Source organism: Colius striatus, chromosome Z (genome assembly GCF_028858725.1).
Source record: "Colius striatus isolate bColStr4 chromosome Z, bColStr4.1.hap1, whole genome shotgun sequence".
Classification (NCBI taxonomy): Eukaryota; Metazoa; Chordata; class Aves; order Coliiformes; family Coliidae; genus Colius; species Colius striatus.
The window spans coordinates 38,161,849-38,175,211 of NC_084790.1; the positions used below are offsets into that span (position 1 = coordinate 38,161,849).

Genomic DNA, 13,363 nt, shown 5'->3' on the forward strand with positions numbered 1-13,363 from the left:
ATAATCTGTAGAGAAAACTGCTTTCCTCAGGATATTAGGCAAGAAGTGGTAGGGTAAAAGGGAACTAAAATATTTCAGACTGTTTGGCTGCTGTCATCATCAGTATTCACCACGTGATACCTGTAAGTAATGCATTTACCCCACATTATGTAGTCCTGTGAAACTATATTAATGTATGCAGGCCTGAGTCTTTACAGAATAATGACTAATGAAATGTGTGCAGCAATTACAAGCATAAAGACAAGAATGGACTGACTGACTTCTTAGCTCATGAAGTCTAGTACTTTGCTTCTGTTGAGAACTGCTGCACACATTTCCACTCACGAAGTGCCAGCTGATGTATTTGCTTACTCCCACCTTTGCCGGTGACATCTCAAGAGATGTCAACTGGCCAGATTATTAAAGCTGGAGAAGTTAAAAAAAAAAAAAAAAGATAAAGAATATGATCATGCATATCTTCTGCCTTTCTGACTGGGAGCTAGTTACACAAATCAAAGACTTTGAAGAATAATACAGGATAGGAAAACTGATATTGAGAAGTATGCTTCACAAGAAATTCTAAAATTTTGTGCTGAAGGTAAATCCAAACCATGAAGGCAGAACCCTCTGTTAAATACAGCTCACTAAAGTTGCTGGACTGCTGCAGTAGAAAAGATTCCAGAAAAAAAAAATCTCTTTGAACTTCATAAAAAGTTGTTTGTCTCTTCCTCATTGTCTGTCACTTCTCCTATTGCAGAAATTTTTTCATATTTTTTGAATCTTTTTTGGATGTCAATATAAATCCTTGAAAGTGCTTGATATTTCCAGCTTAATTTTACAAAACCTTCTCTCTTAGCTAGCTCAGAAGCTTCTTAGGGTGCTGGATGGAGATTCTTTGAGTTAAAAGCCCTGTCACATGCTTTAGACTTGCCACTTGCCAACAACAACTTTTTTTCTTGTTGTTACATAATGCAATATTTTTTTCCTAGTAGAAGTGCAGTTCTTTATGCTATTAATTCTGCTAAACACTGCATTTTATTTATAAAATAATCGTTAATTGTGAAGGTCAACAATTATCACCGATGATGAAGCATTTATTTTTAATATTAAGGCAGATTAGACTTTGTGACAATTGCTACTCTATCTAGAGGTCTTCATGACTATTTTAAGGTGCTAACTGTAGCAATATAGTCATTTTGCATGGGTAAAGAATGCTGCAAGAATTAGTGCACAGCATCAACGCTAGGCAAATCATGCAATGATGAAAGAACGAGCTCATCTTTGCAACTGTGAATGTGCTAGACAGTTCCTGTTGCCTTCTCTTTCATCCAACACATAGAAATAAATATATCCCTGATAGAATGTTGCTGAGAATACAAATTGCAACAAACACAGTGAAAACACTCATTTATACTGTGAAACTGCCATGAAAGTTGCCCATCTACAATGTCTGCCATATGCTTCATTTTGCGCTTGCAAGTACAACATCTTTCTGGATCCTTTCTTTTTTTCCCACTTATTTCTGTGAAGAATATTTGAGAGTAATTTGGGGGAATTAGCTATTTCTAGAAGAAATAGCACCTGAAGGAATTAACATTTCAAGAACCAGGACCTGCAAATGTGAAAGTAGTATATAAATATTTTGCCTTTTTATTATTTTTTCACAAAATAAACCCTAGACCCTCCCCTAGAAGCAGAAGCAATAGCAAAATCACAGGAAAATATTCAAGCAAGACAAGAATATAAATGAAAATAGTACCTTCTCATGCAAAAGTGTGTTGTTCCAGCCTCCTTGTAGGCCAAAATCAGCATCTAAATCCCAGCATAACAATGGTGTGTTACTGTTCCCATGTGGAACTTTTATGACTGCAGCCTTATTGGAGCATTTATTCAACTATCTCTTCCCCATGTACCTTTGGGAAAAGTGGCTGCTTAGGAATTAAATTTGTTAGAAAAAAAAAGGAGAGAAAAACAGCTTCACTCAATTGCTAATCCATCTTTTTAAGGTATCTTTCATCTACTGATACTGTCCTGTGTTCTGAAATGGTTTGAAAAGTTGGACAGTCCTGTATGAATTCCTCTGGTTTTCCAGTTCCATGCTCACAAAGAATGTCATAATCAGGTTCTTGTTATCTCCACAGCTGGGTCAGTACCATTGCTGGAGGTGGTGTAAACTGAAGTGACATGATACAAAACAAAAATATCTTTTTTGTTTCCATGTTGTTTTTAACTTACTTCATTAGATCTTAGCCTGTTATATGATTCCAGTACAGATGAGACAGTAGAAAGAATTAGGGGTGAGAGTGGGAGAAGAAAAAAGATAGACGTGATTGGCTGTGGCGTGTGATCCTTAAGCCATGTACATGTAGGAAAAAGAAGTAAAGGAAACACCACCTTTGCACAAGTGCATTAACTACATCAAAGAAGGTTTGACAATCTTCTTCCAAAGTCAGAATAGTGTGACTCTCTGTATCTGTGGTATACAACACACATAAGTATGTGGAGTGGTCAACAATGGAAATTCAGCCTTAGCCCAAGTTTTCACTGAAACTTCTCTTCCTGTCTCCGCCTTAGTCTCATAGGGCTTTTGCCTCCTGGTGGCAGACTACAACAAGAACAAGAATGACAAATTTCTACATTGATAATCTCTTTGTATATACTTACACTGGAAGAGTTACAGTCTATCTGTTTTCATGTGTTTGCTGAGAGAGAACATGGTCAGAAGGCGAGGCAAAGAGTTAGCAACCGTGCTTAGCCTTGCTGTGCCATTGCCCAGAGTCAGGACTTGGGTGGAAGTGCCATCCCTCCATATTGGTGATCCTGTTACAGCATCACTTTGGAAAGTACCTGATTTTCAGTAAAAGCTTGGTATTCCTGAATACTGGTAGGAACTTTTGTCTGCAATTGCTACAACATGCTATGAGAACATTTCTGGTAGTATCAGTCTATGTTATCTTTGTGTCTGCAGACAGGGCTAGACTTCCTGAAAAATGCACTGCTGCATTTTCATTGGGTTGCCATTTGAAGGTGGTTTTAGTATTTCTGATGGGAGTTTGATGTTTGCGTTACTAAATTAGTGGCATTCTCTCATGTCTATCTGCACTGTCATGCTTATATAGCCACAACTGGGCTTTACAGATACTGGTCGTAGACAGCTGACACACAGGGCTCCCTGAAAGCTCCTCAAGTCAATAGTGTGTCTCTTTTAAATTTTCATAATTAAGTCCCTATAATCTTATGATCATTGACTGTATTTACCATATTTATATTTGTCTGAACAAGGAATGAAGAAACCTGTTTCCACTCTATATTTTTCTATACTAAAGTAGAACTCGTAATTCAAGACAGAAAACAAACAGCACTGGCAGAGTCTCCTTATCTCAGCTATGGTTTGTGAAGGATCTACTTCTAGGACGAAGGAAAGCGCAGTGTATGCCAGAGTTCAAGTTCATGTTAACCTCCTGGTTTTCTACTTGGGTGTACACACTATAATAAATTGCTTCTTACAGAGCACAGTCCTTCCTGCAAGCATTAGAAGCTGTTGCAAAGCACCTGCTATATAAAACAATCCTATGTGCAAAAAAACCTGAAGAGCTTTGTTTGTTTTGTTTCTTTTGTGACTTGACCTTAGAAGTGCTCTATTGACTCAAGCCCCAAGTAATTCTTTGAATACAAAGCTTGCATTCAGGTATTAACAGTCATCTTCCATCAAATTGCTCATCTTCACTGCCCTGTGCTCCTTCCTCCATGCCCTGCTCCTGAGCTGTCCCTCAATGCCTTCTGCCATGTCACAGGCCTTTCCCTACTCCTTTTGCTGCAAAGCTGACATGCTCAATGGGAACAGATTATGTGGCTTTTGAGTTAGGCTTTTTTCCCCTGAGAACTGCATTTTTTTTTTCCTCTTTGCTAATGTCAGTGCTCCTGTGTTCGGTCTACCTGGGTTCATTAGCAAGGAGTTCAGGGAGAATTGAAAGCAACACAGCAACATAAAATGGTACTGATAGAACAAATGGAAACACTAAGCCTTTGCTAAACTCTCCACAGGCCCCAGAAAATAATCTTGAAAGTGCAGAGTTTACCAGGGTGGTCGAGAGCCACAACACACACAGACAGAGCCCGATGAAGTGTGGGCTGAAAGAACTCACAGGGTTTACCACAGCACCATTAAGCTTCATATCCCAGAGCTTGTGCCTCTTTGGGGGCCACAGCTGATGACCAGTGCCAACTTAATTAGAGAATTTAAAGAGACAAATTGCAGGTGTTGTTCATGTAGTTGGGATAGATGAGTTTGTAGTAATTGGCTGCTGGTCTGAGGCAAGTGGGATGAGAAAAAGCACCTGGTGACCATCTTTATAAGACAGGAAGGCTGTTAAACAGGTGGACTGTCTGTTTGGGAAGTTGATAGAAGCTGTGTATGAGTGGGAATCAATAGAGATTGATGTGAGAGGAAGGACGGAGGAGCACAGCAGGACTAACAGTGGCTGTGTGTGAGTGCTTTGTGTGGGGAAAAGAGCTCTAGTAACTGTGGAGGATGGGCATCCTTTTGCCTGCCATCATGACATTATGCTTCCTCAGTAGTGGCCTTGTCTGTGTCTTGCCTTTCCTTGCCATCACCTTGTAGAGCACTGACTGGCTCTGTGCCTCCCTTCTGGGACTCAGTCTGTTATGGAGACTCCCAGGCCTGGCTAGGTCCAGTGCAAGCCTTGGAGTAGAGAGGCAGCCATCTCAGCAGCTGATGTCAGAAGCATCCTGGCACTCAGAGAGAGTAAGAGAGGGAGGTTGTACAGGGGGTGGGGAGGGGAGATTGAGTGGGAACTTTCTCAAGGAAGAAGTTGCTTTATTTCCTCCCTGTATACTGTCATGTAAATGTCTGGGCAGGGGATTATCCACTGGCTTGGCTTTCTCCTTGGCACCTGCCTCAGCTGCTGATACTAAAAGGAAGAGGAAGTGGAAAAACAAGAGGAACAGACAGTTTTAGCAAAGCACCCCTGACTTCCCCTTCTTCTCAGCATGTCCTTCCCTTCCTCTGCTGGGAAGCCAAAAAAATGTGCAAGAACACGCAAATGCCTCACCAGGGTGTTGTGCAAACCCTATGGAAGAGAGAGAGAGGGATAGCCCGGGACATGCCCCGTTTTCGCACTTAATCTTCTTCCTGCTCTCTCATATGTTAAACCCTGATCAGCTTCACAAGTCTCATCTGCCTGTAGTGGAGAGAAACAGAACAGAGTCAAACCCATGTTTTTTAAAAAGCATCCCAGCTTCAGGCAACGTCCTCCTCTCATCATCTGCCCTTTTGCACTAGCTGATGGGGTACTAGCCAAAGGACTCACTGTTGATATCTGTGCCTCTTCATGTATTTCCCAGCTTCATGAGCCTTTTCTGGGAAGTGGGTAGCAAAGGACCTTTACCCTTCAAAATCTCCTCCTTAAACCTCTGAAGAAAAGGATTCAGGTGAGAGCAACTTAGGCTCTGTTAATGTCCTGTGATTCCTCACAGACAGCTTTTCAGTCTTTTCCTTTTAAAACATGAAAGATCAGACCTCCATCTGTGAGCTATTGCCCAAGTCGTACCAGAAGTGGTTATGCTGCTTGTGCTACTTTCTCACACAAGTCCTGTTGACTCACTGAAGTTCTGGATAAGGAAGGAAAGCTCTCTGCTTTCAGGGCTGGAGCTCCTTTTCTTCTGCTCTTGTACCACGAATAACACAAGAAATATCCAACGAGGAGTTACACTGCAGAGCTCACCAAAGCCATGTCTCTAATGCAGTACTTTGCATTGGGGAGTATTGACAAAAAATCTGTGTTACATTCTTTTAATGGCAAACTTCTCAACAAATGAGAAATAAGAAACAGAAACAACAGAAACTAATTTTATCAGGGTGGTTTCAGGTGTGGTTAATCCAGCATCAGTCATTTTTTATTAGCTCTTACAAAGTTGTTTCAGTTTCTTGTCCTTTGCACTTCTTGAAAAATACTGCTGATTCTGTTATATCCGGGTGATTTGCAAAGGCCAGAAAGGGAAAGGTGCTAAGCACTTTCATGGAGTTTGTCCTTCTGTAGCATTTAATGACCCCTCTGTAGATTCTCAGAGTTCATGACCAGTGCAAACTCAAACAGAACAGCTGATGAAAAGTGATGTGCACCATTAGCAGTTTGTGAACTGCTTCAAAATGTTATGTAGGACAAAGAGTTAGACAAAATGATCTTCTGAGGTCCTTTCAAACCTGAGCTGTTCTATGATTAGGTGATAGCAGTGGCTCTTAGTTTTACTTGCAGTTGATTCTGATGAAATGCTGATTCGTCCCTACCTGAATTGCAGGATAAATTTCCTCTGTACAAGTAATTAATGTAATCACGTGGCTGAAGAGGGCCTGTACACAGGCAGTTGCTACCCATGAGCTATAACCTGCTGAACTCTGTAGCTAGATCACCAGGTCTGTGTTTCCTAGTCTGTTCCATGAGTTCAGTCAGCACAGAGATTTTGAGCACTGGCTGAGAGTGCTGAATTGAGGCGAAATTGGAGGAAAACAGGGACTCTGTGTCAGGATGCAGTTAGGGTTCATTTTTTTGTAGAGCTAAAGCTGTGTTGTAAGGAGGTAGGGAACAGATTGAGACCCCAGTTTGTCTGTAGTTTAAGGTAGGAGGATGAGGATGAACAATAAGGGTCTGGGCTGCAGAAAGGAAGATCTATGAAAGAGGAATGGGGGGAGAGAGACAACACATTTTATGTCCAGCTACTAGCACTGTGCAAGCAGAGTTTGGGAATTCCCTGTGTAGGCCTGGCATACATTCTTTCTTACTGTTGAACCACTCTGCTTATCATTCATCCGTTTGTTACACATCCTATACACCGTTTCTGAGACTCCTCCTGTAAGTCAACAGTTTAACCACATCAGGGGAAAATTCACATTAGAAAAAATGAGCTTGTGTTGTCACGGTGTTCAGTCACCTCAACTGGTTGTACCTTCAAAGCAAAAAAATATATTCCCAGTGTTGATGTAGGGCATGGGGCATCTAACAATTACATTTTTAAACTGTTGCCCTAAAAGGCTAGAAACCTGTGTAATGACCTCTACTATTTTTCACTGTGGTTTGTGAAGGTATTTCACTCGCCTCCCTTCAGGTTTGTTGCTATAGAAGTTGAAGACTGTTCTATATCACGTCACTTAAAAAATACAGATTCAAAATATCAATGCAAAGAAAAGAAAAAGAGATAAAAGAAAAGTCACTGGGGCATGGGAAGGGAGGTGCTTTTCAATCCAAATAATTTTGCTGGTTGAGGTAACAGGACAGCATTTGTACCAGAATGTTAAAGTTTAATTAGAAATAAATGCATTTCTTTATATGATTTCTCAGTTTAGTACAATTCCTGACATCAGTCATCCCTTTTTCTATTGTATGTAGCAACAGGACAAGGAGTAATGGGTTGAAGCTGGAGTGCAAGAAGTTCCATTTAAATATAAAAAAACCCCTATTTTACTGTGAGGGTGATGGAGCAGTGGCACAGGCTGCCCAGAGGAGTTGTGGAGTCTCCTTCCATGGAGGTCTTCAAGACCCACCTGGACATGTTCCTATGTGACCTGATCTAGGTGGACCTGCTTCTGCAGGAAGGTTGGACTAGATGATCTTTAAAGATCCCTTCCAACCCTACCATTCTATGATCAGTAACAAAGACAACAATGTGGCCTAAATAGCAACAAAGAGCATGCTCCCACAGCATGAACATTTCAAAGCACAAAATAACTTCAGAAATGTTCCTTTGGGAGTTTTAATCAAAGACAATGAGGTTTGAAGACAAAAACCCAGTTTAATCCAAAGATCTTAAAAAAGAATGCTTTAACAAAAGTTTTTCTTAAATCCTTCTGCATAGGATTTGTGTAATGCCTAGTGTTCTTTCTATGGCCCAATCCTTTGCACTTTTAAAAAAGCTTGCTTTGATTATCAAGGAATTCTGATCCTTGATCTTTACAGGTGATAACAGGCTGTTGGCTTCAAAGTGAGTGGTTAATCGGTGGTGTAAGACCATACATAAACAAAAGAAATAGAAAGTGATGTTAAATAAAAAACGCGTTCACAGCAGAAAACCAGGATCAACTTTCCATCTGTTGAAAGTCCTTTTGGTAACACCAGCTTAGTCAGAGATCTTACATAAACCCCATATTCTGAAGCCTTGCTGGTGCACTCAGAGTTTCTCCTTTAAAAAAAAAACCCAACTTCTTCCTTCCTGCTCTACTGTACTGTGTTTTTCAAAAACTTACTTCTCATCGGTTAACCTCACTTTGCCCCTTCTTACCCTATACTCAGACTGTGCTACCATATGTCTCCTCGTCCATCATACACCTGCTCTGCAGCCAGGTGAATCTCACCTTTCAGCTGTTGAGCCACAGGGAACCCTAAAGCATGTAGCTCTTTCTCTCTAAAATCACCATGTGTATATTTTTTCTGTGTTGTCATTTCTGGATGCCTGCACGATAGTGACCTCTAATGGAAGAGCCAATTCCATTACAAATCATAACCTCACGGCATAATTTAGGTAGAGAGGGACCTCTGGAAGTCATCTGGTCCATCTGTCTGCTCAGAGCAGGGCCAACGTCCTCAGATTGTGCAGAGCGTTTTTCAGTTGAGTTTTGATTGCATGGTAGGATGAGGAATCTGCAGCCCCTCTAGGCTGTCCGAGTTATTTTATTTCCCATATTCTTCAAAAAAGAAAAAAAAAAAAGGAAAGAAAAGAAGGGAAAAATCCCTGTAACTTCTCAGGATTTTACTCAGTGCTTTCCTGTTGCCTTGTTTCAGAGGTGGGGAAGTTATGGCTGCTTTCTTAACTTTAATCATGCAAATTTAGTTGCTTATCAAGTATATTATTTGCAGATGCTTGAATCTCTTAGTTACAGAGTAGGTGTAAATGACAAGGAGAAATTCAGCAGGGTCTCCTTCAGTTTTGCTGCCTCTTCACAGAGGCTACAGGCCATACCAGCTAAGGAGGTGGCATGTACCAGCCTTTCTGCTCCAAGGGCTTGTTGTTGTGCGGGATTCCAAATTTGTTGCTGGGCACTGACAAGACTGAAAAGCAAGGCCAGTCTCTGGGCATTCATTAAAGAGTGTCTTGTCAGGTAGACCATGATTTCCACAAATTTGTAATTCTGTTGTGCAGGTCGTGACAGTTAGTGACCAGTGAGGAGAAGAGCATCATGAGGCAGAAAGGCACCAGTGTTTAGCTAAGGGAAATCTGTTCATTCTTGTGGTCTGGAGCACAAATTCAAGCCCTAGCAGCTGGTCTTAGGGCTGAGGAAAAAGAGAATTGATGGAAAACTCATGTCATATATGGGAAGCATTCAGATCAATGGAAACCTAGTAGTGGCATAATGAGTGAATTACAAACCTTATCTAAAGGATAAGTTGGGACCAGTCATAGAGACAGGACCACTCAGTGATAAACTGCAGGGCCTGGAAACACTAAGAGGCAAAAAGGGTTGTCAAAGGGATTTATGAAATAGTTAAGGGGGTTGGACTAGATGATCTCTAAAGGTCCCTTCCAACCCCTACCATTCTATGATTCTACAATTATTAAGAGATGAAGCGGATCAATGGATGTGGCTAAATGGTTGTTTTGAGAGGCTTTGTGCAGGAGAAGAAAGTGAGAACTGGGGGACTTAATTTTCAAACATTTTTCTTCTCCAATAAGAATCATAAAAACAGACTCCCTATGGCTGATCTTTGGAATCAAAATGCAGACACCTTCAGAGGTTTAGAAAAGAGTCATGGTATTAGAGAGGTTGTGACATTTCTTGAGAACTGTGTTGCACAAGTGACTGATGGGAAGAAAAGTTGTGAGAGATGTGTCAGCAGAAGTAAAAGGATCAGCCAACCATAGCTGTAAATCTGAGTTGCACAAGATCCTCTGATCCTCATTTCATTCTTTGAAAATGTAAGTCTCTCTAAAAATAGTTAAAAAAGGGCAATATTTATGGATTAAATTTGTCAGATTCCTTATGTGTCCCTTTTTAAAGCATGTGCAATAAATTGTTCTCATTAATTTTTCACACTTTTCAGTGGTCACATTAGAAGTTGGGAGTCATTGTTCGTAACTTCAGCGAACCAACATGGGTGAGGCTCTCTTCTTGTACATTTCTGTGTAATTTTTCAATTCTTAATTTTCTATGCACTTCAACTTTTGTAGTGAGGACTGCGGCTGAAGGCAGCTACTGGTTTTGTTCATTTCAGTATTTCTGTATTAAAGAATTCTGAACTCTGCTGAAGAATTAATTTTATACTTTTTTCTTTTTAGTTTGTTGGATTGTCTTAGTTAGAACACAAAACAATATGAATGTTCATTTTGCAAGAAAAAATAGATGAAAAACATGACTTTTAATTGAAATGAACCCAAAAATCCCATCAGGTTCTTAGCTGCAGACTGTAGATGAATATTAAAACTTTGAACTTACAACAAAAGATTTTAAAGTACACCTTTAGATATCCATGTGTTATCTGTCTTAATCTATCAGGATATATTCTCAATACACTTACCTGAGACAGGGCTGGTATAAATGACTATGAAAATGTCTCATGTCAATATAAATATTCAAATGAGAATCTATTGTCAAAAGAAAAAATATTTTAGGGTAAATGTTGCTAAATATCACCTTTGAGTGTGACTGTAGGTACCTTTAATAAGCAGTAACCACAGTTTCAAGAAAAGGAGTCAAGATGTGGAAGATTTTTCTGGAGAGCAAAGTGTTTTGGTCTTTACCCTGCACACCCCGAATTCCTTCAAATACCTTTAGTTCTTTTATTTGCCACACTAGAGAAGGGATGCTGGGAGCCCTGCCTTAACTTGTGTAACTTTGTCTTTGTTAGAGTAGAAGTTGACTCATAAAATTGAAATTTTTTACATGTTGTAGTTCATGTGGCAAAGAGAAGCATTCGGATAATCTTGTATGTTAGGGTAAAGTAACTAAGCATGGTATGTTCTGTATCAGCTTCACAGTTACATTTGTTGATGAACATGATTTTTCTTTGTCTCATTTACATACCTAACACACATTATTATCTTAGCCTTTTTTATTTCCCCTAGGAACAGGAAAAACCTTAAGTGATGCAGATTGTATGAAGGTTCAGGAAAAGGTTTTGTTGTTAGGAATCTTTGAGGTCTCTGCAAGTCTCTTTTGTTCAAGTTGCAAAATACAGAGATGTGAGGAAGGTTAGAGTTCATTCCACACCTGTTAAATTGGTTGAGATGTTGCCTGATTTCTGTGGTGAAGCCTCATCTGGAGTCCCGTGTCCAGTTCTAGGCTCCCTAGCTCAAGAGGGACAGAGAACTTCTGGAGAGAGCCCAGCTCAGGACCACCACGATGATCAGGGGACTGGAGCATCTTTCATACGAGGAAAGGCTGTGGGAACTGGGGCTGTTTAATCTAGAAAAGAGAAGACTGAGGGGTGATCTTATTAATACTTACAAATATCTAAATGATGGGTGACAGGAGGTTGGGACATCCCTTTTTTTCTATTGTATGTAGCAACAGGACCAGGGGTAATGTGATGAAGCTGGAACACAAAAAGTTCCATTTAAATATAAGAAAAAACTATTTTACTGTGAGGGTGAGGGAGCAGTGGCACAGGCTGCCCAGGGAGGTTGTGGAGTCTCCTTCCTTGGAGGTCTTCAAGACTTGCCTGGACATGTTCCTATGTGACCTGATCTAGGTTGACCTGCTTCTGCAGGGAGGTTGGACTAGATGATCTCTAAAGGTCCCTTTCAACCCTACTATTCTATGATTCTATGAAAAGTCTAATTAGGATCACTAGAAACATGAATATAGGCCTTCCCTACAATACAAGGGGAAAGACAAAGATTTTTATAAACCTGGGCAAGGATTTCCTACCAAAAATCTCTATCTCTGAAATAACTCTTCATGTATTTCTCACTCCTCTCTGTCACTATATGCCTGAATTCTGTCTAAATGTTAGTACTTTATTCCATTTTTGGCTGTACATACTTAGGCTCTCTCTTGCAAAAGAATCATAGAATTGTACTGGCCCTATCAGAATTACCCAAGGAAACACTTCATTTAAGAACAGATGGAGAGGGGTCTGAGTCAATGAGTCAGTGTCAGCTCCCAGAATTACTATATAATATATATTATCACTGCTTGTGAATAGGAAGGAGCTTTTTCTGATGGTCAATAAAACTAGACCGCTTTGCTAAATGACCACATCTTTTATGTGACAAAAATTTGGACCAAAGGGAATTAATGTATTTTGACTACCCTGGAAGAAGACAAAACCTTTTCCCAGATGAATGTTAGAGAACTACAGCACTGAGCCGTGACTGAGTTATTTCAGGGCAAGTTGTGTTACAGTAGCTGTTGTTTGTGAGCTGCCTGTGTGGGGACTTTTTGTCTACAGTCATATAAGGTTAAAGACAAAGTCTGCCACAATTTAAACATGAAAGTTTTGCTGAGATGTTGATGAGGCAACATGAGTGCCTTCCAAATTGAGATACCTGGAAAATGTGCCACACATTGCTTTTTAACTGCTGTTCTCGCTTCATCTGGATGTAATGACTAAAGAGATTTCATCAGTTCTTTTTTTTTCTCCTTTTCTTTTCTTTTTTCAAAAAAATGGTGGATCCAAGTAGATCAACCAAATTCCTTTGTTGTCTGTATCTGCATCAGAATATTTATCTGAATTCTTGTAATTCTCATGTCTCAAAAGTTCTCCTCCTTATTATAGTGTATCTGAGACTTGTTCGTATCCCTGCAAGAAGATAAACATATTAAGCACTATTTGTCTAGGTCAGAAATCAGCTCAGCTTGCTTCGCTTGAAGTCAAAGAAAAGTCAACTTTTTTCCTTATATTCATTAGCCTCAATCTCACATGAAGCTAAACTTGCCAGAAACTATTATTGTAGTTCTAGTGTTTTTTCATCTGAATTTTTTTTTAAACTTCATGGATGGAAATGAAACAGTGAATTCTACATTTTTGTCCTCATTTTGATCTCAGGATTCTGAAGACTTAGCTCTGCTCCTTCCCTTTCTCCCTATATGCACTAAAATCGGAGCCAACTTCAGACAGATTAAGTCCAGTCTCATATTCAAAAAGTTTGTTGTCTCAAAAAGATTTTTTTAAGATCTCTCCAACCACTCTGACTTCTTTCTACCATAAAACTGAGAGAAAACAAACTTTCCTACATTACTCCACACTTCACCTTCTTCAGATATTTGTTTCACTCTCCTATTTTTTTCCTGTCTTCTCATATTGCTATAATATCAATTTCCACCCATACAGCATCAAAGCAAAGACCAAATAATGTGATTTACTTCCTTGGTGAAGCTTCTGGGTTGCCTGTAATGCAAAGATGAAAGCAGTCCTTTCATCTTAGTGCTATAAAG

The 13,363-nt window shown here is 39.8% G+C and overlaps 1 protein-coding gene across 5 annotated transcripts in view; it reads right to left on the reverse strand.

Moving 5' to 3' along the window:
- Positions 1-13,363, reverse strand: part of FYB1 (FYN binding protein 1) — a 64,421-nt gene that overhangs the window by 49,345 nt on the left and 1,713 nt on the right. The window lies entirely within an intron of this gene.